The 25,193-nt window shown below is 44.6% G+C and overlaps 1 protein-coding gene across 7 annotated transcripts in view; it reads right to left on the reverse strand.

The window, feature by feature from the left end:
- The window catches only part of Pax5 (paired box 5), a 174,595-nt gene that overhangs the window by 39,083 nt on the left and 110,319 nt on the right, over positions 1-25,193 (reverse strand). The window lies entirely within an intron of this gene.

Genomic DNA, 25,193 nt, shown 5'->3' on the forward strand with positions numbered 1-25,193 from the left:
AGCAATAACCACTCCAGTGGTGAGACTCCAGCTCTTGTAGGCTTATAGTTCTGAGTAAATCCATAAACCAGTCAAGCATTCAAATGTGCTTGAATGTAGATCAGAAAGAATGGAGACACCATAAGAGACACAGGGTTGAGAGCTGCCTGTCTCTTAGGGAAAGGGCCCACAGCCCCTCAAACCCTCTTGCCAGTTCTATATAGCAAAGTCATCATGGGTAACACTGTCACATGGGCCTTGAGAGATCACACTGTTGTGATTGATGTTGGACCTTAGAGGACCTTAGCCTATGGAGGACTAGCAGTTGTCCTAAAAAGAAAGACAAGCACCCTTATCAGCCATCCCAAGAAGTAGTGGGAAATGAAGTGGCCCTGGGACTAGGGAGGGAAGGTGGAACCTTGGTCTCCTCTGAATATGGACAGTGATGACAGGGAGGTTATGGGGCAACCAGAAGAAGCTAAGAGATATAAGTGAGTTACTGCTGACCATACAGAGTCAGATGGGTCTGTGTAGCATGTAGTAGCCTCCTTGAGGCCTGGAAACATAGGTAGATGTCTTGGAGCCCAGACCTACTGGTAGGTAGCCACAAGAAGAAGGCCATCTCTAACCAATGTTTTCCAAAGAATGCAAGCAAGCCCTTGGTGAGAGCCAGTGAATGTTATCTGAATAAATAAATAAGGCCTTCTAGTGCCATCGTTCAAAGACTGACTAGCAGCACTCAGAAGATATTTCATTTCACAGTTCTGTCTACTTTCCAGAACCTCCCAGAACACAAGGCAACACCAGACAGAAGTCCTTCCCTGACTCTGCTCGTCACTTCCCTAGTTTTGGGTTGGTCATCCTGGCTCAGGTCTCTTAATTTGAGTCATCATTAGAGAAATATTAATTCTGATAGCCTCCATCCCCCACTGCATCCATCAGAGCTAATATGGCTCCCCATGATAGCAGGGATTAAAAAAAAACTGAAGCCAGTAAGACTGGCCACTGGGGAGTTAAGGCTGCCTTGACTATCCCTCCTGTGCCTCATTTCTCTTCCTTCAATCAAATATCCACAGACCTCTATGGCAGCTCTTCTCTCTGTAAAGTAGAAACTCTAGGGATCAGATCTTTTTATCCCAGGGTTAGAATTGCATAGACCTTGGGTATTTGCTGGGTGAATGAGAGATTTAGTCTTACTAAGGAAACAGAAGCCAGTAACAGTCTCTTTTGTCCATGCTCAAGAACCAATGCAAGAAGGGCTCTTAGGAGCTCTTATTAACCAACCCCTGTTGCCTGGTGCAAAGACTGAGACCTAAGGTAGGGAAGGGGAACAACTGGCTCATGTCCTACAGGGACAGGTGACAGAAAAGGTACTTCAGCCCATTTCTTAACATCAGCCTAGAGCTTTCTTTCTACCTTGAGTAGGGGGAGCAGATGGTACAGAATGTCAGTGGCCCAGGGTGGCTGAAAAGGCATCGGAAGCAACAGAGCACATGCAAGTAACATACTCAGTACGTGATTAAGATGCCAGTGGCCAGATGGTATGACAGGGAGAAAAGACAACCAATGGCAAAGTTGCTTTACTAAACTATCTCCCCTCCCCACCAATCAGGAAAGTATCTCTCACTCTGGTCTGCCACCAAGCTCACACCCTGATGATGACAATGATAAAGACATACATTGCAACTATAAAACACCAAATGGTATCCTAAGTATTTTAATGGTTAAGTCACTCAACAATCCTAGGAGGTAAGGTACTGACAGGATCCCCATCTTAGAGGAAAATGCAACTTGTTCCAGACTACACAGTGTTAAAGTTCATGCAGCTAGCCACTCCACCCCACTTCAGGGCCTTGAAGTAGGGCAATCTGTGTTTCTGGCCACAAGTCCAGAGGCTCCACTATTTCTCAAACTGTATACTGTCACTATTACTTCTTAGTTGTATCTCCCAGAAGGAAACTGAATCATTTATTTATTTATTTATTTACCGATGAGCATGTTGCAGGGAGGCTAGGACACAAGGAGATAAATGCCCAGCCTGCTTCCTAAAAGATGGGCACTATCTTGACAGGAATATGATTGTATGGCTACCAACACCCTTCCAGCTGCTTGGTGGAAGAAGACATTGAGTAGGGAATGAACTTATGCATCAACACTCATTAGATCTGAGCAAGGATGGACCTGGAGTCCAGTGTTCCTGCCTCCTGGGATTGGGTTCTTCCTTCAGTTGGGGGTTGCCCTTTTGGTATTGTTTAGCTAACAGTTTCTGCCACTGTACACATGCTTAAAACCTTGATCCCTCAAGCAAAGGTTTAGAAAATCAGAGCCTCACTGAAGCGCTCAACTCAAAAAGCCAGATGAAAAAGCAATAAAAGCAACCTAGGGTAAGGAGTAAGAAGGAATCAATAAAAAATAAAAGTAAAAAGTGATTAGGAAACAGAACAGATATAACAAGTAAAATCTAATTTAAAAGGCCAATAAGATAGACAAACCTGGGTCAAGATAAAAAATGAATGAAGAAAAGGAATGAAGAGAAGATATACAGAGATACAAGAGAGCGTATATAAAAGAATAAAATGCACTCTTCACTAGCAAATCTGGAAATTTCAGCTTAAAAGGTACATTTTAGGAGCACCTGACCTCCTTACATTTAAGGAAAACATGAATTAGCAATACTAAACTCAAGAACAGTAGATATGACAACAGAAAGACTTAGGAAAATAGTCTTTTCTCAAAATAAGTACCTCACCATTTAGCTTCTTGTACAAATTTTGCTTATTTTTGTTTACATTAAGTTCTTCTAAATTTTCAAGAGATACATTCTCAACTATTAAATTGTTCCATAACATGTTAAACCAAGAAACTTACTGATTTATTTCATCAGGTTAGAATAATTCTGATATTAAAAAATATCACAACAACTAGTTGGTAGTTTTGAAACTAGATGTTTGTCTTTATATCTCATGATTCATTAGTACTCTCATGATATATTAGTATAGAAGCAAATTGTTTAATTTCTTCATTCTTGCTGTTACTAATTTATTAGTAGTACTAAAACTACTAACACACTGGTTGAGCAATATTAGAGAAACAATGTAGTTGATGAACAAATGAAGTTTATTCTAGATATGCAAGGATGGTTTGATAGTAAAATGCTGGTCAGGATTTCATATTAATATATCAAAGAAGGAAACCAAATAATTATCATAGATTTGGAAAAGGTACTGGCTAAGATTCAGTATTCACTTTTTAGTGAGTATTAAAATATACTTCTTTGATCTTCTATTGATTTTTAAACCTAAAGTCAATATATTTCATTGTTGAAATATCTGATAAATTCCTAAATCAAAAATATGTCAAGAAAGCCTATTATCAACATGATCACTGAAAATTGTGCTGAAGTCTTCAGACAATACAGTAAGGTGAAATGGAGACAAAAGAGGAATAAATATGGAAGGGAAAAAATCCCCACATTCCCATTAGCTGTATATGTCTTGACATGAAAAGTCCTGAGAGCTGGTTTATCCATGAAAACCAGTGAAAATGCTGGTACAAGAGGCAGATAATAGCTGTCCATAACTGTGGGTTTTCTACATTCAGTAACTTTTACCATCTATTTAAGAACAGTCTTTGTCCTAGGACCTTCTTAATCTGTGCCCCATAGGTGGTCTTTTTGAGCCCTGTCAATGCCTGCTCTCAGTGCCAGCTCCCGAATCTCCCCCATGCCTTTGCTCAGACTGTTCCACTTTTAAATCTTCCTGACATTCCTATCAGTTAAATACTGTTCTGCCCAATCTCCAAGTCGCCACTTTGAAAGCCTGTTCTACTGGGGAGATCTTTTCTAGATACTTCAAAGTCCTTGCGGTATCTACCTGCTGAAGGTCCTTCTGTGCCTCTGACCCTTATCCCAATGCAAAGAAAGCATCACACAAGACAACACACAGACAAGCTGCAAGTGGTAGCACTTCGAATGATATAACAGCTCTATTTAATGCTAAACACTCTTACATATATTAACTCACCTAATCATCCTAGCAACCCTGTGAGGTTCAGACCATCATCATGTAAACTTCATGAAAATCCCTTTTTTGAACCCAGGTGGTTGGGATCCAGCCTGAGTGTCCATTGGTGGAGTAAGACATTGGTGGTGGGAGAGGGGATAGGTGAAGAAGGTGGATGGAGTTAGGCAGCAGGGAGGGGTAAGCAGGTTAAAGCAGGAAAGCAAGTAGGGTCAAAGACTGTGCAAAACTAAAACAGGTATCCTGCTCATTTAGGATAAAACTCACAAAGTAAATCTGGCACACCTAGAGCTCTGAGGGCAAGGCTCTAGCACCTAGTACACTGCATGTACTCAATTGCTATCTGTGGGGCAGGACAAGAAGGCTACCCACGGCACTTTGATTTATTTCAGTCCCACTCTTGTTTCTGAACTTGCATACAACTCAAGGCAAGTCATACTCCCTCTCTATAGATGCCCCCTTGCCAGTTTCAGTCACCCCCATCTTTGAAAAGAGCTCAGTTCACCAGTCTTCCAGAGCCCTACTGGGAAAGCTCCTACTGGCCTGAGAACATATACACCAAGAGCAAGTTCACTATGAATATAAAGCTTCAGTCCTGCAACCCTAGACGGACCCTAATGTTGCTGTGGATGGGTTACCAGGCCTCCCTGGGATGCTGGTAGCCTTGGTGAGGCTTTGCTCAGGACTGGCTGTCATATGAGCTTCATTTCTTTCCAGTCTTGGCCACCAGGACAGCAGTGTGCCCTGTAAGCAGATGACAGACTGAGCCAAGCATTTTACAAATTCCATCTCTTTCAATGCAGCAACCATATAGATGGTGTTGTGATACCCATTTCACAGAATAGGAAGTGAAGGCTCCAGGTAGTTGATGTGCCACAGGTCTCATAGCTGATAGTAATTATGATGGCTAACATTTTTGTAACATGTTATTCAATGCCAGGCACAGGTATATAATACTAGGTCATGTTCTAAATACATGGTGTTTTATAGATAAATTGACTCCATTTAATCTCTAAAAGCTCACTAAGTCATTATCCTCATTTTACAGATGGAAATTAAAATGCAGAGAGGTTTTGGAACCTGTGTCTAAATTTCCACAGTTCACAAGAACTGGACCCTCATCTAAACTCAGGCATTTGGCACCAGATCCTACCATATTCCTAGCACATTGGGTTCTCCGTCTGTCTCTGAACTGGAGGTCCCCGAGATCAAGACCTGCCATCCCCGGCCTGGAACACAGTAGTTGCTCAGATCTCCACCAAGATAACATTAAGGGTTCTACTCAGCTCAAGGAACCTGAGGGGCCTTCTCACCAACATCTCTGAAAGCCCTTTGTCAGTCATGAACTCAGCCAAACAACAAGGTCTGATTTATTGGTTTCTGATTTGATGCCACTTTGTCTCTTGGGCAGCCCATTTCTAGGTAGGCACCTTCCATGTCTGCTAATGGGGGGAATGTGAATCCAATTAACTTCAAATTTAGCTCATAATGAACTTATCTCATTTTGCTACCAGCTCAGTTCTCATCGTGTGGCAGTAATTAACCACTGGGGGTTGTCACTTCTAGACACATGACATGGAGATCCTCCAGATCCTGGTTTCAAACCCTTGCAGAATTCATTACTGTGACAATGTCCAAACCCTTCACTTTGAATACCACAGGGCACCCGCCAAACTCTGACTACCTGATTTCGTGGGAGTGAGAGAGCCAAGGCCAACAGTTACATGTTGTGAATGAGATGAGGTTGGGACAGAAAGCTGGCCACAGCTTCAAGGACAAAGCAGGGCTGCCAACCTTGGTTTCAACAGTGCCACGGGGGAAATCCTGACCAGAGGAGGATGGGCTCCACACACAAGGCCACCACTATAAGAGACTATGGTAGTTAGGGAAGAGAAGGACCTCGGAAAAACTGGCAATTGTATCTGCTAGGGACTCTTTACACCCAGGAAGTTGGGACATCCCAGGCAGCAATGACTTCCTGTGTGATCTTAGGAAAGCTCTGCCTCCTCTCTGAGCACTTTTCCCATCTGGACACTAAAATAGTGGGAATGGGTGGCCTCTGAGAGTTCTTTCTACTTCAGACCTCTCTAAGTCAATCATTTCCTTTATCCATTGTGGATGGAAAGTGAGGCAGGTAGGTACTAGCCACTGCAGTGAAGGGTCACACAGCATCTGTCCACCCTGGCCTCTGCTTTCCTGTCCACTGCAACACTCCCTGGGGTCTCTGAATTGTGCCCAGTGACAGAAAGCTAAGGGTCAATCCGGTTTTCATGTTTCCAGGAAAGAAAGTTCAAGAAGGAGCTAGAGCTGTTGATTTTCATGCCAATTGCCATAGGCCTCATCATCAAAAGTGGGTGCAGATACCTGGCCAGGAAGCTCATCCCTTCTCAGGATTTTTTTTTTTTTTCTGATACCAGAGCTTGAACTCAGGAGCCCCATACTTGCTCAACTTGCTCACTCAGCTCTGTTACCTAAGCCACACCTCTAGCCTGGTTTTTGCTGGTTAACTGGATAGAGTCTTGTTAACATTGCTGCTTGGGATGGCTTCAAACTTTGACCTTCTATGTCTCAGCCTCCTAAGTAATTAGGATTATAGGCTTGAGCCATTGGCACTTGGCTCATACGAACAGTTTTCAAAGAAGCTAGAGCCCTGGTTTTCACCTAGTTTTATTTTATCTGGGAATCTTTTGCAATGTGAATGCTTGCAACTCGTTTTTAAAATATACCCCGAGGGCCAGAGGAAGTGCCCAAAGGGCACATTTCCACCTTTATCCACACTCAAAGCCCTTGTGTCTCCACACCTACCAACCCCACCTGCTTAGGAACATGAAATCTGCGTGGTGTCCAGACACTGCCACATAGGCATCCTCCCTGCTGGTAATATGGCCATAGTACTAAAGAAGATGGCTCCCTAGGCTCTTGTCATCCTCATTTCTGTGGGTGACAGCCACAGCCTCCTAGTCACTGTGGCTTCAAAAGTACCCATCCTTCCTTGTGTCTAGCTCTTCCTGACTCTGTCTCCTCAGTGTCCCCTACTCCATAGCACAGACTGGCCTGCCTGTGATGCACTGTTCCTTCCTTTCCCCATCTTCCTAGTGACTTCTCCCAGTCCTCCCTGTCCTCTCTGGCCCCAAGTCCACTCAGTGACAGCAATAAAATTCTGTGTCCACTCAGCACTGCAGATGTTTCTCCCGCTGCATATGTCTGACATCTTCCTCGAAGACCCTGTCTCACCATCAGAGCCACAGGAAACCTTTCTGCACCGTGAGTTAAGAAACAGTATTTACAACTTGAAGCAAGAGGTTGCAAAGGTGGGCAGCATGCAGAGTCGCTCAGTGTCATGGGGCATTAATCCATAGGCAGCCCCAAGGATTGTGACTCTGGAGGACACCTGTGCTTAATGAGTTCTTTGCTATTGGAGTAGCAGTCCAGCCTTGTGAAGTTATATGTTAATGTGCAGATTTCTATCAAGTGAGAAAAATGACTCTGAAAGGGTGAGCTGTAATGCTGTGTAGGACATTAACAATTTGATTTTGAATCTACTAATCTTATCCTAATTTGTTAATTTTTTAATGTTTTTCCTGAGGGGTTAGAGGTATAGTTCAGTGGTAGAGTACTTGCCTAGCTAGCATGGTTACTAAGGCCTTGGGTCTGTTCCAAGCACACACTTCTGCTGATGAAGAGAGAATAAACTCCTGCTCCTGAAATGTTCTTGGAACTAATATTACCTTTTTAAAGATTTCCTCATTGATTAAAAATAGGATTAAATTTTCATTTTACATTTGCATAAGAATTATATTATGGTTTGGATAAGTACATACAAAGATGTTAAAGGCTCTGTCTCCGAGCAGGAAGTGGTGTAACTCTTAGGAGTTGGGTGTCGTGGAAAGTCCTTAGATCATGGGGACATGTCCTTAAAGGGGATTGTGGGAGCCTGGCCTCTCTCTTTTTATTTTTTGCTTCTTGTATCCTGAGGTGATCGTTTTCTCTGACACCTATTCCCCTCTACTGCCATTTAGCACTTCTGCCCAAGTACCACAATCTTGGAGTCCACCAGTCTTGGTCTGGAATCTCCAGAACTGAGTTAAATAAACCTTTTCGCTTTATAAATTAATTGTTTTAGGCCATCTTGTTACCATAATAGAAATGTAACATACAACATATGTAAAACTTTCTTTAAAAAGTATATATTGACACCTGTTGATACTGACATGAGCTGAGGATTTTCAACAAGCACCGGAACAGATGGACAACTGTCACCTTGGTGGAGGGGAAAGAAACAGTGTAATGCTGGGGATTTGAGGACAGAATCAATTCTGAGTCACAAATCTCACTGAATGTGTACATGTGCTACATACACCACCAGGCCCACTGTTCCAGCTGGCATTTGAGATGTGTGACAAATTCATATGGGCTGCTCAGAAGTCCTTTTTTGTTCAGATCTGCCACTAGTAAAGGGTGTGTAGCTCCAAGGAGCTTCCCAGGGGATATTTCAGAGAGAGAAGATAATCGTGTTTTAACAGCCCACCTCTGCCTACAGACAATAGACATGCTAATTGCAGATGAGCTTGAACTGCATCCACTCATCCCAGCAATCTGACAGGCTCTCCATGACAGGCTTATTAACTATTAGTTTAGGTGGTATTAGTTACCCAGAAATAATAGCCCTACATTTCTTTTTCCTGAACTACCTAGTCCTCACAGGTAACTAGTTCTGACTGGCTTCCCTTTAACTGTCCTGACTAAAAATGTGATCAGGATTTGTAGTACCAGGAAAACAAATCTGAGAACTCAGTCATCAGAAAACTATTAACTAGGTGATGGTCCACTCTTCCCATTCCTTCATTTGAATAGACTTTGACTACTTTCCTGGCACCACAGGGAGCTATCAAACTCCAGTCTTATGCTATAGGTTTGGAAGAATGCTTGAATTTCATCTGCTGGCATTTGAGAGTAGAAGCCAGGACTTGGTCAGATTTCTACATATATTGGTGGCATGATCTTCCTAAAAGTAGCAACTATTGATCTAATATAGTAAAAGGGTGCTAACCAGTAAGGCTGCATAATAGGTAGTACAGTTCTACTGCTCTGTGGGCTCCAGGCTTCCAGCCAGGACAGGCCCTGGTCCAGCGACAGGAAAAATGCAGTATTCACAGCAGGACATTCCCCAACCATGGGCTGGTTCTTGTCTTCATTCACTCATTCACGCATTATCTGATATTGCTAGGTTCTAAGCACCTTCTAGAGTACTCTGGGGGACCCAAAGATGATAATAATAGTAATAACCACAACATCATTTATGTAGGCACTGTTCATCTAAGCACTTTGTGTGTACATTTCAGCCAAGTATCACAGCCACTCTGGGAAACATAATCCTTATAACACCCAACTTGAAAATAAGTTACCCAGCTAATGCATATGGAAGCTGGATGCCAAGTGAGGTCCTGATTTCAGAGTCGTTGCTCTGGAAAAACATGCACCCATTGTTTTCTGTTCAATAGGCCAATAGCAAAGTACACAATGGCACCTCCTGCTTGACAAGCAATTCTAATTCTAGACCATCACCTGTGGAAATGCACAAAAAGTACACCAAGATTCACATTTAATATGATTAAATGTAATTTTTTTAGTGGGAAGGAAGGAAGGAAAGAAGGGATCCACCTGAGTATCATAATGGTTAGAATAAATAATGATACGTCCCCTATGATGGAATATTATACAGTTTTGAAAAGTCATCAGTTTCATTTGAATGTGAGGACTATTAAAAGCTCTCCACACTGTATTATTAAATGAATGAAACAAAGTACAGAAGAACATTGTATTCAGTACTATTCCAATTGTGCTAATAAAAATAGGTATGATCTATATCCTAAGAGATGAGTAAAACGTTATTGAAAGTATACCCAAGCCTCTTAGCTTTGGGGAAAAGCACTGTGGATGGGAGGCCAGGTTGAAGGAAAGAGATTTATTTTCTACTTCATTTTTTTCTGTATGGTTTGAATATTAACAACATGCATGTATTATCCTTCCTTTAAAATTAACGTTTCGATTTAAAATTAACTTATTCTTAAGACCCAGCCACAGTCTGTGCCCCAAGGGGCTCTCTCACAGTCTAGAAGGAGAGATAATAATGAATCTAAGATTCATGACATGCGAGGCTCCTCCCTGTCCCTGACTCTCAGCCTGAGCTGTCACAGAAGAAGCTTCTTGCTTTCCACAACAGCTTCACAATGCAGGAACACTTAGGTTGAGTCACATATTTAAAACTCATGGTCACACCAGCCCCCTACCCCTACCTGACCCTCAGTAGCATCTAGCCCTGCCTGTCTGAAATGCACCATCCAACAGCTACAGCCCCTAGACTCCCTATGAGTAGCTTCAAGGAAGACACAAAGCCTGTCCTAAAGTCGCTCTTGGTCCAACTACAGCAAGCCTAATCTTCATTGGTACATAGTTCCAAATAAGCTCAGTGGTTTTGCTTCCACCCCTTCATGGAGAATATTAAAAGGGAGAGAAATAAGAAGGGGAAAGAGACTTCTAAAGAGCCAAGCAAGCTGATATTAGGAGAGTGAGAGGTGAGCAGCAAGGCCAGTGACAGGAAAACAATATAAGCCAGCCTGAGTGTCCAAACCTCAGGAGTCTGGTGCATGGTGGCAGCACCAGCATTGGCTTACAGACTTCCGGAGACTCTCAGCAGTATTAGGAGGGTCAATAGCACCCATTCACGAAGTTAAGCCTGGGTGCTGTCATCAGAGGAGAGTAAAAGATGTCTTCCAACATGATTGTGTGCATCTTATCAAAAAACTAATATGACAAACCATTGATAAGTGCAAGTAATTGTAATTTTTAAATGGTGCCAATGGCTCACACCTATAATCCTAGCTACTTAAGAGGCAGAGATGTGAGGATTGAGGTTTGAAGCCAGTGAGGCTGTGGCTCAAGTAATAGACTAGTAGCCTTGAGGGAAAAAAAAAGCTCAAAAATAGCACCCAGGTCCTGAGTTCAAGTCCCAGGACCCAAGTGCACAAATATATACACAAAGCTACCAAGGCCCAGGTTGGAGCCTCTGTCTTAGAAAGGGACTTAGGCTCATAACAATTCCAAACCAGAGTCATGGCCTATCTGTTTCTAGTCCTGAAGGCCAAAGATAGATGTCATGGAGCCAGGCCTGGAGCTGAGAAACCCAGCTAGATAATGCTGGTATTTGGAATACCAGATCCCACACTCAAACAGTGAGTTCAATATTGGCATCCAACCAACTCCTGAGGCTCCATGTGAGAGGGAGGTTGGGCAGGTGCTTGACTTTCCATAGAAAACCAAGGCCACCCTGCAGGGGCATCTCCCAGGGTGCGTAGCAAATTAATGTGCTTCAGAGAACATGCATTAAATCGAGATTCTGGGCTGGCACTGCGGGCTAGCAAAGGGCCTTCCCCTTCCAGGGAAGCCAAGTCAGGTACCAGGGCTCCTTTATCTACAGGCTTCTTCCAAGAGAGTGGCTGGGACTCTAGTTTGCAAGCCACTGCCAGTTCTGATCTTAATTTCTCTTGTAAAATGCAGCCCATCACCCTACCTTGCCTCTCATGGGCCATTAGGAGCCCTAGATTGGACTGCAGAAATGGAAAAACTTCATTCATTGCAAGCTTGGGTAGAGTGGGTCTTTCCTGAATGAGGAGCACCAGAGGGAAACCAGCATGTGAACCAGACAGGCCTGGGTTCAAGTTACTACTTACCATCTTGGTGCCCACAGTGGGGGAAACTGAGCCTCAAAGAGGCATAGATTCTGTCCAAAGTCTCACAGTGGGTAAAGAGTAAACAATAAAGGAAATCCTGCTGCTGGCCTATAGCCTGCCTGAAGAAGGAGGGCCTGAGCGGGAAGGAGGAACTAGAGAGGGGCTTGGGCTGAGTGGGGATGGGATATGCCAGCAGGAGTAGTCTGACCTACTGTTTACCTTCATTCAGTGGAAGAGCCCTGAGGGGTAGAGGTGCCTATGACAGACTCTGAGCTTCCTCAGGCCTGGGGAGATGGTGCAGCTCATTGGAAGGTGGGAAGTCTGGGCCTGGAAGTGAGAATTGAGCTGGGCTAAGCAACAGGCAGACACTCTGTGTTCTGTGAGCTACCTTCATACTGGCTGGAAAACTTCTGCAGTATCAAAGGACACCCAAGCCAAGCATGGTGCAGCTCACTTTTAGATCCAGCAACTTGGGAGGACCTCAAGCTTCAGACCAGCCTGGGCAAAGTTAATGAGAATCCATCTCTTAAAATAATATATAAATGAAAGAGCTGCAAGATGTGAGTGGTAGAGTACTTGCCTAGCACGTGAAAGGATCTGAGTTGTTTCCAGCATGGAAGGTAGGGAGGGAAGGAGCAGGAGAGGGAAGGAGGGAGGGGAAGGGAGCAAGCTAACTCAGATGGTAATATATGCCTGTAGTCCCCACTAGTCGGGAAGTTAAGATGGGAGGATTCCTTAAGTCCACTCATTCAAGACAAACCAGGGCAACACAGTGAGATCCTGTCTCAAAAAACAACAAACAACAACAACCACCTATTCCTCTAAAAAAGACTTTACAGCTAGATACAATGAAATGCCTGTTCTACAGGAAGTGAAAGAAGCCCCAGTAGAGCAAGGCCTTGCTCAGAGATCTGTGCACAGCCAGGCCAGGTCCTAGAACCACCAAGTATCCACTCCAAATTTCCTTTCCCTTGTTTTTCCTTTCCTGCTTCTTCCCAGTCTCATCACAGAACATCCCTCAGGCTTAAGAAATGGATTCTGGTTTTCCTTCGTGGAATCCAGGGTACTACCATTGCTGATGAAGAGAGCTAGACACTGATTGTGTAAGCAGTTCTATGAATGGTGCATCTTTTCAGGCCCAAGTCAGCAAGGTTTCTCGAGCCTCCTAGAGCCCACCAGGCAGGGCCAGGTAGAGGGACAGGACAGATATGCCACAAGAATCATCTGATCTCTCTCTCTCTCTCTCTCTTTTCTACCAGCAATTGACTGCCCCTCCCTTGGCCTCCCTTTTCACTTTGGCAAAGCGGGGTTAGTAGCAATAACTTTACACCCCCGACCCCCATCCCCAGGCTTCCTGGGCTTTGGAAATGGAAGAATGACAGACAGGAAGAAGAGAATGAAAAGGAAGAACACAGAAACTTCTGGTGAATAAAAAATGGAAATATTCAAGTGCACAATATAATCTGGCATTGGCTTCAGTTTTAGATTGGTTTTGGAGCATTTTCTTTTGCCTTCTGTTTCTCCTTCCCCTTCTCTTCCCCTTCTCCTTTCCTTTCTCCTTCCTCTTCCCCTCTCCTTCCTTCTTTTCTTAATAAGGTCTCAGCTGAGTGTCAGTGGCTCATGCTTGGAATCTTGTAATTCTAGCTACTCAGGAAGCTGAGATTGGAGGCTTGTGGATTCAAAGCCAGCCCAGGCAAGAAAGCCTGTGAGGCTGTTATCTCTATTTAAGCATCAAAAAAGCCAGAAGTGGAACTACAGCTCAAGTTATAGAGTGCTAGCTTTGAGCAAAAAAGCTCAGGAACAATGCCCAGGTCCGGAGTTCAAGCCCTAGATTGGCACAAAAAAAAAAAAAAAAGAAAAAGAAAAAGAAAGAAAGAAAAAATGATAGGGCCTCACTATCACTATCTTCCTGCCTCACTGTCCCAAGTGCTGGGATTATAGATGTGTGCTATAGGGCTTGCCTCTCTGCTTGAGTTAAAAAGCCCCACAAGTCAATGCTACCCCTCGCACACAATTTGTATGGCCTTAGGCTGGTTATTTGAGTTTTTCTGGCTTTCAATTTCCTTACCTCCAAACTGGGGTGGATAGCACCCACTACACAGGGCTGTTTGAGATCTGAGCCACACTGCCTTAGAAAAGGAGCTTCATGGATTCACAACCACAAAAGGATTCTCTTCTCCCAGTCTGACTCCAAACCCTGGTTCCCCAGCAGTCCCCTCCCCTCCCAAGCCCCTTCTGCTCCAGCCATCCCCACCAAAATGAACCTCGCTGGGCAGGACAACTCAGAGAATTAAAACATGCAATCAAACAGCTTCTTGACGGGAAATGCTTTGGAAATTTTCGGCTCCATTTACTTCTCAATCTAATTTTGTCCTCCGATGCACATTATGCGCGAGATGGGATCTCATGTGGTTTGCCCAGCATTCCATACACCAGCAGGAGGCACCCGGCGACTCAATTGCTGCTCCTGTCTCTCCTGACCATGTGAGAGGCATAATGAGGGCACCCAGCAGGCTGGGGGGGCACCCCTGGGTAAGAGGGTCTGGCCTGGGCACCCTGGAACCTGCTGACCCCACCTTTCCACCAACAGCCTTGGATCCGGGATGATGGGACATTTATTTGCAGCCAAACCCCAGTCACAACATGGATTCCCGTTACCACCTCCTGCTTGGCCCTGACCTTCTCTAGTTGGACTATGCACTTCTCAGCTCCCCCTGTCCTGGATCAAGCTCAGACCCTCACTCAACCTTTGCCTGGAGCTGTATAGCACCAAACCCCACCTCTATCCTAGTCCTAAACAGCTTATTCTCCCTCAACTCACCCTCCAAGCCTTAGCAAATGGTGCTGCAGCACCTGACAGACACCCAGGTAACTCTGCCATTATTACCTCTGGTGGTAGAGCCCTCCTAGTTAGCCTAGGGCCACCCTTTCTCCATCCCACATTCCCTTCTTGGTGCTTTGACAGCTCATACACACACTTCTATGTCCTCACGCTGTCAGTTTGCATGGGACAGCTGTCTCCTAGAAGACACTAGCTTAACCACTTCCAGTTCAAAGACAGTGTCCTGTTCACCTGTGTTTCCTTGTGGTCAGACCCCAGCTGAGGCTAAATACCCATTAGCACAGAGACTGTTTTCCCAGCCCCTCCTCTGGGCTCAGCCTGTGATAAGTGATGGAAATTTTGTGTCTATAAGAATAGGGAGATTTTTCTTTGTGCACACATGCTGCTTTCCATCCTCCTCATCTCATAGAAGAAAAGCTGCCAACCAATGCCCAGAAGCCACATAGGCTCTATCTAGCCAAGGAGCAATGTCCCCTGGCCACCCTCATGACTCCCACTGGGTTGGGGCCATTGGGTCCTTGTTTACTTCCTCCCCCTTGCTCTTCCCACAATCCAGGAGTTTACTACAACTCACTCAAGTCCCACAGGATTATGAACTAGACCTTCGTTGAGCTTCAAGGCTCAGCTGTCACAACCCCTATCCCAGAATCTATTGTGATGATCCCCATTTTCATTTGAGTGGTTCTGGTCTATGTACACATACCCCTGGGTTTTAATTTAATGCTGCCTCAAACCCTGGGGCGAGGAATAGACTATAATAGATAAATGACTCAGAGAAGGAAACTCCTAACTGCCAAAGCTGGTGGATAGTCCCCACCACTCATTGTCTTGGATTTCTTTTCCTGTCTCTAATTATTCAAACTTTTTTTTCCACTGGACATCATTGTACACCTTTCTCCTATTTAGGAAAGTTTATATTTTAAGATTTCAGGCTTCTCAATGCGTAAAGTGGCATATGCCTATAATCCCAGCACATGACAAAATGAAGCAGAAAGATCACAGGTCCCCGTCCAGCTTGGGTTATATAGGAAGACCCTGTCTCTAAAGAGAAGATCTTGAGTTCAAGGTCAGCCTGGTTGACACAGTAAAAGCTTGTTTCAGAAGAAAATAATCAATTAATTAAGGTGGCAACCGTATCAGAAACATGGTTTCCTAGCCTGCCTTGCAGATAGGCCAGGGCACATTTCTGGGTCCACCAAGAAGACACATTTGTGTGACTCTAAGAAGTGACACAAAGAAGCAGACCCATGTGGAGTCTATGTGCTAAACAGAGGTGGCATCTAGTGCTCACTGACTGTGGGCTGAAGACCAGGTGTACAGGCCAGTGTGGCAAACTTGTATGGTGCAAGGGCAATTCCTAGCAAGGAGGCCTCCAAGTTTGGCTCATGGCTCTCTTAGAGAGCCTGAGAGCCCTAATATTCTTAGATTAATCCATTCTCTGCTTGATGTTTATAGTTAAGATCTGGGACTCTATGATCTGCTTTCTCAGGCTTCCTCTCTCTCTAGTTCTTTCCCAGATCCTCTCTTCTCAACCTAGGTCATCTCTACATCTCCATCAAGTGACCCAGATCCATTCACCACTTCTAATCCTGTAACTTCCATATCCATAGCTCCAGCTCTGACCCTTCTTCTACTGCCCTCTAGCAATTTCTACTGGGTATCTTAGGGACCACAAAGACAAAATATCCAACAGCTCCCTTCATCAACAGCTCCCTAACATCTTTGACTCAGCCACTGGCTCCATTCTCCACTCTGTCTTCCAACTTTAACCATGACTTCAGCTTCCCACCTATCCCTCTCTTAAGATTATTTGCAATTCTACCCTTCCACACTTTTCCTCTACCTGAGTCTCCACAGCCTGGGTCCAGACCCTTATCCTTTCTTTCCTGGGATTCTGCAACTTTCTTTATGAGCTCAGGTCTTCTTGCTGAGTCTTATCATCAGTGTGTCCATCTTCTGTTAAGACCTCAGGAGATTTCTTTGAGGATGCAAATGTAAAGGCCTTGGAGGCTCCCCAGCATCTGGAGGCTCTGACCTCAGCCACTGTGACTCCTCTCTCTTGACTTCTGTTGTTTCTGCCCCAATGCTTATGCTTTCCTCTAGCCTCTACCTTGCTGTTCTCTCTGCCTGGAAGCTCTTCTCCACTTTTCCCCCAAGCCTGGCTAATTCTCACTCATTTCAGTGATCATTACTTCCTGTAGAAGCTTGCCTAGCCACCTCCCATACAACCCCAGGAAGGTGTGGACAGCCCTCCTTGTGCTCCTGTGATAGGTCACCTGACACTTTCATTGCCATTCTAGCTTTTCAAAATGTTTACTGAGCACTTCTACTGGGCAAGAACCTCACTAAGGAATATACATGCACAATCCCATTTAATCCTCCATACACTTCTAGGCATGACACTGAGCATCCAAAAATTTAGGTGACCTTCCCACTCTCACCCCCAAAACACAACAGGGATGGGGAAATTTTGAGAGTTAGAACCCACCCTAAATTCCTGATGTTGATGTTCCATGGCTCACCCTTGAAAATTCCTACAGCATGTACCTGGTTTGGCATCACTGCAGCCAAGCTACTTTGCCCTGCAAAGCCTCAGTTTCCCCTTCTATAAAATGAAGATCAAGTCTTCCCTTGATTCCTCCCAAGAACTGAAAGTTACAGATGTGAAATCACTTGGTGAGCCCTGAAAGGTGGTGTATGAATAGGAAGGTATTAGCAGACTTGTAAGGAGCTGTCCCAGTGAGCAATTTCTTTGCTCACCAGACACGCAAAGCCCTTCTATTCACTCCTTTTAGAGTGAGGTGCGGGGCAGGCTCCCATTTCCTCCTGGAGGTGGGAGGCTGGGATATTTAAAGTCACCATCTATCTATTCCCATCCCCCTTCCCTAAACACAATTGTGACAGTCAAGCAAAGAAAGGAAAGAGAGGGGGGGAAATCCATAAATGCTGGGCAAAGCAGAGGCCAGTGGAATTCTCCAGCTCCTGACCACCAGTTAGTGACGTCAGGATTTATAACTGTATTAAATGGGGTGACAGGCAGCCTTGATATATCAGTTCCCCTTCTTCCCAAATCACAGACAATAAAAGCTTTGGCAGTGAAAGTCATTCATCATCATAAAGACCTGAGACATCCCAGTCATCAATTTCACTCACATCCTTAATACACTGGAGAGAGTGTAGGAGTTGAGCACCTCAAGGGGGGGGGGGGGAGGGAAAAACACGAAGGGAGATTGAACAGGAATAATTACAAAGGTCAAAGAAGGGATTCACCCAGGAGGTGCTGTGAGAAGGGCTGCACCCTGCTGGATATATAACCAGGCCACACAGAAACTAGACGTTCAATGGACTAGTCCTTGGACAGGCTCAGGGAACCTGAGGTAAAAGCAGCCAAAATGGAACTGCAATAGAAGAGCTGGGCATGCTGGGAGCTATATTCAGGACGCAACAGCTTAGGTTGAGTACTTGGATACCCTCTATTACCTACATTACTACAAGGAGATTTTGAAGTAATGAAACCATAGGCATCTTTTCATAGCCTATCCCCATATTGGAACAGCAGACTATCTATGCCTACTGTGGTCCTCTTTTGAGCAATTCTCAAAGACTGACACTAACTGGTGGTAAATGATAGCAAAATATTTTCAGTCTACCCGGCTAATGTTGTTCCTAGAGCCCTAAGTGCTTCCTCTACAACCCCTATCACACCCTGAACGGTCTGTTTCCCCCACCACCACCACAGATCCAGACACCTTGATCCTACATGGAGGACAGAGATCCAGGAAAGAATGACACAATGTTCAAGGTTCCAAGTGATGATGTCAACTCTCCTTTCTGTGCCACCTCTTCCTGTCATCTTTGCCAAGGCACCCACTGGGCTGTCCATCCCTCAGCAGCAAGCAAATGCTTGGTCTCTTCTATCCTATTGGATGGATATAACAGGAAGCCTTTTAGGCATGGGGGGGGTGGAAATCTGGAGGCTTCCACTGGCTATTCCTGAAAAGAACCAGACTTAGGACATATGGCCTTCCCCTAGGCATGCCCAGAAAATGGGTTAAAAGAAAGTGATAACAATTAATTTTCTCTTGATTTTTTTTCTTCCCTGAAAATAAAATAACAGAAGAAAGCTTGGATGTAGGTGGGGAATAGATTGTGGTGCCAGACTCTCCACACTGGACAACAAGCAGCCCGCAGGGTCAGGGTGTACTGGGAGCCCTAGGATTCTCCAGGTGACCTAATCTAGACGGGAACATGATGTAATGACAGAGTCTACGTTTCCCAAACAAGACAGAGCATCTTCTGCCTGCTGTGTCTGCCCATCTACAGAGTATAGCCTGGTGGAGTCTGGCCAGGCTTTATGTTCCCTGTAGCAGGGGAAAGGTAACTGACAAAGGCACCTGTTTGGGAGAGTGAACCAGCACAAGGCCCTTCAACCAGATATCACCCAAGATGAAGAAAAGCCAGGTCAGACCTGGTGTTTATATGCGGCCCTCGATCCACCCACTGGTGTTGGATGTGCTCTGTTTCTCAGGGCCCAACCAGAGCAGGATCTGCCACACTCAGCCCTCCTCTGTCAGATTTCCTGCCTGCTAGTAGGGGCAGGCTCAGTGGTTCAGCAAGTGGCCTTGGATTCTGATTGCCCAAATGAGAATCCTGCTTTTACTACTTATAAGCTGTACAATGATGTTGAACAAGTATCTATTCTTTTCTGTGCCTCAGCCACTGTACAGTAAAATGGAGAATATCTGTTTCTCAGGTTGTTGTGCATATTAGACAAGTCACTAGCAAGTGCTTAGAAGCTATGCCCAGTAGGATGCAAGTATTATTTGTTGCTCCTACTGATGATTTTTGTTTTTTTGGGCCCATGCTAGGTGCCAACACTACCCTGAGGTGTGTCACTTGAGCATATCCTGGGCCATGGACAACAGGGATTGGCACAAAAGAGAGCAGTGACCTGGAAAGACAGACACTTCCCTTGACAGACTTTTTCCAACAGGGAGCAGATACCCTAAGGACTCAGGGTGAAATCATCCTCACTAAACATTTATAGAGATAAATGAGAGAGTGCCTCCTTCTCCCTCCCCCCCACCCCTCCCCAGGATTTGAACATTGTGGTAGGGAAGAGGCTTCAGATAGTAGAAGCTAATGCGTTTGGGTAGAAATAATAATTACGATAATATCATGAAATCAAATGTGCCTTTTTGCTCGCCATAGATATGTATGTGAATGTGTGAATCATATCAATAACCTTGACAATGACCTAGAAGGGTGGAGTGTGGAGCAATTAGTAACAGCCAATCAGAATAGTTTATCCATCCATCCAATATTTCTTTAGTTCTTACTATATTCCAAGCTCTACACTAGGCCAGCTGGAGGAGGCAAAGACGTTGTAATCTCATGTGTAAGCAGGATGGAAAGACACAAAGAATTATAAATCAAGGCACAATGAGATAACTGGCATCGTAGAGGTCTGATTCAGGGCAGAGGTGAAGGAGTATCACTTCTGACTGAAGTAATTAGGGAAGGCTTCCAGGAGGAGGTAGCATCTGGGGTCTGTTATCAGTAGACACACACTGAGAAGGCACAGGGACTGAGGTAGGTAGCCTGCATAATCCTAGGTCCTTCCGCAGGCCAAGCCCTGGACCAGCTCATGTTCACTTCCTTCCAAGTGGCTGGCTCTCAGTGAACTCCCATGAAAGGGTACTGTTTGTTATGATTTGGGGTGATACTTGCACACCCTTTTCCTCAGGTGTGTTTCACCACAGTTCTGTGAGAGGTTCAGAGAGGATGAGGCTTTCTCAGCATTCCTGGGAGTTGTGGCAGAGTCAGGGTAAAGATCCATAGTCCTGACATTAAGTCAATCTAATGCTCTTTCTTTCAGAGAAGCATCCTAAGTAAGCCGAGAACCTAAAAGAAGCAACAGCTTGGAGTTAGTGCTAAGCATGACTGGGTTGGAAGAGGGTAAAAAAGATAGCCTGGATTTGAGGATTCTGCTGAGCAGCTTCACAGATGGGGCAGACAGATGGTAGTGGACAGTCAAGCATAGGAATGAGGAGAGGAGAGAAGGGAGGAGAGAGGAAGAGAGAGAAGGGGAGGGAAAGTTCAAGTCTGAAAAGGCAAAGGTTAAGTTGGGTGTGAAGGAAAGAGCACTGGAATAGGAGTCAAGAGATGGGGGCTCCAGATCTATGCCACTTTGGGAGTTGTCAGGCCTCGGTGTCCCTAATCTGTTCAATGAGAGTTGCATAAAATGATAGTTAAGTGCGCATCCAGCACCAGTATTCGAAAGTCTCTTATCTCTGGGTACCTGGAGAGGCTACAACATATCATTAGAGGAGCCAGGGTGAGAATCAACAGGTGCTGGTAGAAATAGTGGGAAGCAGGTGTCTCTCCCTCACTGGTAGTGACTCCCAGTAGACTAAGGGACACAGAGTGCTCAAGAAGACTTACATCAGGCCCTAGGGAGTGTGGTATGCAAAATGACACCCCCTCCAAGATGTCTACAATCTAATCTCCAGAACCTGTGAATATGTTATCCTACATGGAAAAATACTCTTGATTAAATTCTTAGGGGATATGTGTGTGTGTGTGTGTGTGTGTGTGTGTGTGTGTGTGTGTGTGTGTGTGTGTGTTGGTACTGGGCTTGAACACAGGCCCTTATACTATTGCTTAGCTTTTTTGCTCAAGGCTGATGCCATAACACTTGAGCCACAGCTCTACTTCCAGCTCTTTACTAGTTAATTAGAGATGAGAATCTTAGGGACTTTTCTGCCCTAGCTGGTTTTGAACTGTGATCCTCAGAGCTCACTCTCCTGAGTGGCTAGATTTATAGGTATGCGCCATTGGGGCCTGGCTAAATTAAATCTTTAGATCGGTAAGGTCATCTCAGATAACCAGAGTAGGCCCAGTATAAGGATCTTTATGGGATGGAAAATGGAGAGTCACCAAGAGAAGATATGGCAATAGAAACAAGGCAGGGACAAAATACTGCTCTGCTGGCTTTGATGGATGGGAAAGGGGACTGCAAGGACAGGCATCTGGAAGCTAGAAAAGGCAAGGAAATAGATTCTCGCCTAGAGCCTCCAGAAGGAACACAAGCGCTCCTACAACACCTTGATTTTGGACCTTCTGACCTCCAGAACTGTAAGATAATAAATTTGTGTTAGCCACTGAGATTGTGGTAATTTGTTACAGCAACAACTAGAAACTATGACATAAGGTGAATGGAGTGTCCAGAATAGGGAGCCAGCAAGCCTATTCTACTGGGGGGAAGATCCCACCCCTAGTAGCTCTTCTGCTATCTCCTTGCTCCTGAGTTTCACACCTTCAGAACAACACTTAATTCACACAACAGGATCTTATCCCCCTTTTACAGACGAGGAAATTATGGCTCACATCAAACAGCTGAGACACAAAGGCTGCCCATTCCTAAGTGTTAGAGCTAGGACTCTAAGCCAGAATCCATACTAGAAGCTACACAATGTGATTAGCTTCGGCAGACTCAGATGGCAGCCCAACTATGCTTTAGAAAAAACACAAGAGAGCTTTGTTGGGATCCTTGTGATGACACTGAGCTCATTACTAACAGAAGTAGGAGAATAGAAGGAGAAAAGCCCCCCTTCTACCTGGGTGCCTTCAGGCACTTTCTTTACCTGATAGTTGGACAAAAATAATACCTATGTTTCAAAAAGTAAAAGTTTAAACGATCCAACACATATATTCAATAAGTGTTTGCTTTCATTATTACCTCTGGAGACAGCCTATTAAGCTTTTGGAGTGAGCTCAGGTGGATAAGAAACACTTCTTGGTGTAGAACTAAAGTAGGGTTCCCTATGGCTTCCTCCTGGTCCCCTCAACAGTCTTATCTCCTATCCCCACTGCCCTGAGCATAGAAGAGGAAGCAGCCAGAACCCAAGACTCTGCCATCTCTAAGCCAGCAGCTCTGAACCTCTGAGGATGACACGGTTTCCTGCTCTCTCCTCTCCTGTCCTCTGCAGCTCCGTGGATCAGATACTGAGAGGGATTCATCCTTCAGCCCTGGGGATATGGGCTGAGTCCAATGTATGGCTAGAGAAAAATCCACAATGTTTCATTCACATCATTAGCGGGGACAGAAGTTCTTTACTGATAGGTTAGGGTACCCATAGAAATATAAAGTAAATTTTTCAAAAAATACACAGTATATAGAGTATAAACCCATTTGTGGGAGATAAATGACGTGTTTAACCTGGTGTGTGCTTCTTAAGCATAGAAACCATTATCAAAAGATATATGCCTATCTGCCAACTCTGTGTACACCTGCAGATAAATTAGAAATGGAAGAGATATGGTCATAGCTCACTCTACATATTTCTTAACTAGAATGGACTTGTATTACTTTTTGGTTAAAAAAGAAAATTGCACTTTTATTAGTTATGCAAAGGCAAGGGGTGCTTGTTGTGACATTTTCATGCATATTCTGTATTCTAATCAATTTCCCCTTTTCCATCTCTCTCCCCTATCCTCTAAAAGGAATTACATTTAATGAAGGGGGATGGTGAGAGATTAAGTCAGATTTCAAAACTGAGTGCATGGCTCCCCTGAGCAGCTTAGACAGTGCCTCCTCTATAAAACCTTTCCCCACCTTACAATCATAAAAAAGCCTCACCATGCACTGACGGCTCATGCCGGTAATCCTAGCTTTGCAAGAGGCCGAGATCTAAGGATCATGTGACAAAGCTAGCCAGGGCAGAAAAATCCATGAGACTCTTAACTCCAATTAACCACCAAGAAAGCTAGCAGTGGTGCTGTGGCTCAAGGACTAGAGCAGTAGCCTTGAGTAGAAAGGTTCAAGGACAGTGTCCAGGCCCTGAGTTCAAGCCCTAAGACTGGTGTGCAAAGTTGGGGGGCTGGGAAGGAAAGGAGATAAGATTCCCTCTTCCACACCCCAGGGAGGTCACTGTTTCTTTTAGGGCTTTGTTTTGTTTTACCTTGTACAGGTCCATGTTCACCTCCCCTTAGGACTCAGAACATTCAGAACAGACTCTGCAATCCTCAGGACCTGGCCTAAGCTAACACACAGGAAGAATTCAGTTTTGATGGAGAGATGAAAGAAGGAAGGAAGGAAGGAAGGAAGGAAGGAAGGAAGGAAGGAAGGAAGGAAGGAAGGAAGGAAGGAAGGAAGGAAGGAGGGAGGGAGGGAGGGAAGGAAGGAAGGAAGGAGGGAAGGAAGGAAGGAAGGAGGGAGGGAAGGTATATAAATTACCTAGGCACTATTATTTGATGCCTTTGCTTCTCTAGACAATGAGAAGGCATTGGAAATCTCTGACCAGTAGAACTAGCTAATGAAATTGCTATTTTAGGAAGATGGATCACATCTGGGTGGGCTGGGAAGCTGGAAGCCCAGAGACCTGCTGAAGTCTATTTGGAAAGGTCGGCTTCCAAGCTGCCTGCAAGTGCAAAAATCTATGAGGGCATTACCAGGGCCATCCAGCTTTGTTTATTTTTATCCTATGAAATACAAGGTCAGAAACAAGTAGAGCACTTTCTATGGAAATTATTTTTTTTAATTGACACTGCACTTTACACAAATATTAATTCATTTATTCAACAAATCGTTCTTGGGAACACAGCTAGCCTGAAAGCAAATCATAGTTTTCTTCCATGTGCATTTTAATTATGGAGATGCTTGAATTTCATTTGGGCTTTAAAATGATCAGACTTCTGGCACCGCTGAATCCCAGAGTATCCTTGCAAACACTTAAGATTCCAAAAATCCAGCTTTCTAGGAATCTCAGAATCTATCATTGTGAGTCTCTTTAGCATTAAAAAACAAAGGCTTTAAATCCCAATGGAATTTTCCCAGCTTTGTGCTGGAATGTGAACAGCCCTGTATCTCAGGGGGCAGTTCTGGTCTTAGACATCAGGTTATCTCACAGCAGTCCAGTCATGTCTTAGCCTGGGTAGTGGTACCCTGAACACAGCAAAGCTATTGCAAAGGGTCCTGGTATCTAATTTGGACAGGGTGATGTCACTCCACTGGAATAAAGGGCTGTTTTGTTGCACATCCTGAGAACCTTGTACATGGTGCTCCAGCCCCTCCCCATCCCTCATGTACACCACATGATTTACACACCCAGCTGATCCTAGGGCAGGAAATAGCTTGAGCACTGGCCAGCAGTCAGGGACAGAAGAACTTAGCTGGAGATACATGGCAGCCTTTTCTGCTTTGAATACTGGGGACAATTGTTGGGCAGGACTTAAAGAAAACAGGAAAAATGGGGAATATGTTGGCACAAGATCAGAAACTCAAATACCCACAGGTGCCAGCAAGCTAGGGAGGCCACAGGGCTGACATGTCTGGGGCACTTAAAGTGGCAGCTCCTGTCCCCAGGGTGGCCACAGGAAGCTGCTGACCTGTGGGGACAGTCCTCCAAGTCCTCAAGAGAGGCATTTTAACCTTTGTATCAAATCCCCTGATTTTTTTTAAATAAAAATATTTTTATTTTAATGACTGGTTGCACATGGAACTCCATTTGTTCTTTCTTTTTTTAAATACTTTTTTTTATTGTAAAAATAGTGTAGAGAGGGGTTACAGTTACATGAGTAAGGTAATGAGTACATTTCCTATCAGCATTGCTACCTCTTCCT

This window comes from Dipodomys spectabilis, unplaced genomic scaffold, assembly GCF_019054845.1.
Source record: "Dipodomys spectabilis isolate Male_0828 unplaced genomic scaffold, ASM1905484v1 ptg000006l, whole genome shotgun sequence".
NCBI lineage: Eukaryota > Metazoa > Chordata > Mammalia > Rodentia > Heteromyidae > Dipodomys > Dipodomys spectabilis.